Genomic DNA, 1,368 nt, shown 5'->3' on the forward strand with positions numbered 1-1,368 from the left:
ACTCTGCAAGTTTAATAAGGTGGCTGGTCTGCCTGCCTAGCTGCTCCAAATATGTGAGATGGAAAAGAAAAGTACGCAAATTCTTTTGGATTAGATACATTCAGTGCTAGAAACTGCTCCTGTACAGCCATCCGTCATGATTGACCAGCAGACAAGCTACCTGTAGCCCAATTAGATATCGAATGAAAGGAGTACTATGACTTCAGGACAGGTCATGACTATATGCTTCACATAGAGTTCCAGCGTAATTCCTTAGCCAAAGGAGAACTCAGATAGGACTGAAGTTTCTGCCCTGAAGCAATAGATTGTATCTTTGAAGAGGAAACTAGCAGATGAAAGTCGGGTGATAAACGATCCTGATTTAAGGAGACAGTTCGAAAAGAAGATGAAGGCGTCCTAAACAGATTATAAAAAGAAGCTTAAGAAATTAGAAGAGGACTCTTACTACACTACCATGAAAGAACTTGACAAGAAGGAGGTCAAGTTCAAGGCAGCCCTTGACCGTGCTCACAAAGATCTAGCCTTACTCTAGGAATAGCTCAAACTCAAGGCCAGAGATATGCAAACACAGCAGATCCAGAGGGATTAAGAACTTTCCTCTCTAAGGAAGGATTTCAAACACTATACCTAAACCAGGCTGGTTTAACTAGAGGCTGCCAAGGACACAGAGAGCAAAGCCATGATTTAACAACGGGACTTGATGTGGATGTAGAAACTGCAGCATGAGCAAGAGAGGTTGAACGACTTGAAGGTTGGCTATGAACTGAGACTTTAAAAGCTGAATGTGAGTCAGGTTGAGATGATAGGCTAGATTGAGAATACCACGGTCAGCAGGATCCATGAGGTGTAGGCTGATAACCTCAAGAAGATAAAGAAGTTGAAAGACCAGCTGCAGATTCAGGAGATGGAGACTCAGCGCCTTAAAGAGAACTTCTAAAACAAGAGGCAGGAATTCTTTGATAAGAATTACAACCACATGAAACAGAATGATTAGCTCACCAGACTTTACAACTCTGCCCAATAAAACATCAAGCAACTTGACCAGGAAATCGAGGAGCTCAAGGCCGGCCAAGTCGAGGCTGCTGAAAACTACCGGACTGAACTTTCCTAACTCAGAGAAACTCACTCCAACACTCTTCGCAATTAGCTTGTAAGGCATCAGGAGGAACTGCAGAGGGTTAGAGAGGACTAGGCTCAGTTTCAACTGAAGATTAAATCAGAGATAAAGAAGATGGTGGCAAGGAACGAGTAGATTGAGAAGACTGCTGCTGATCAGATCAATGAGGTGATGCAAGCCAGCCGGTAGTTGTAGCTACGCCTTAGAGAAAAGAACACCCTGGCTGAAAGGCTGTCAAGCAACCTACTGAA

This window comes from Lipophrys pholis, assembly GCF_963383615.2.
Source record: "Lipophrys pholis genome assembly, contig: SCAFFOLD_74, whole genome shotgun sequence".
Classification (NCBI taxonomy): Eukaryota; Metazoa; Chordata; class Actinopteri; order Blenniiformes; family Blenniidae; genus Lipophrys; species Lipophrys pholis.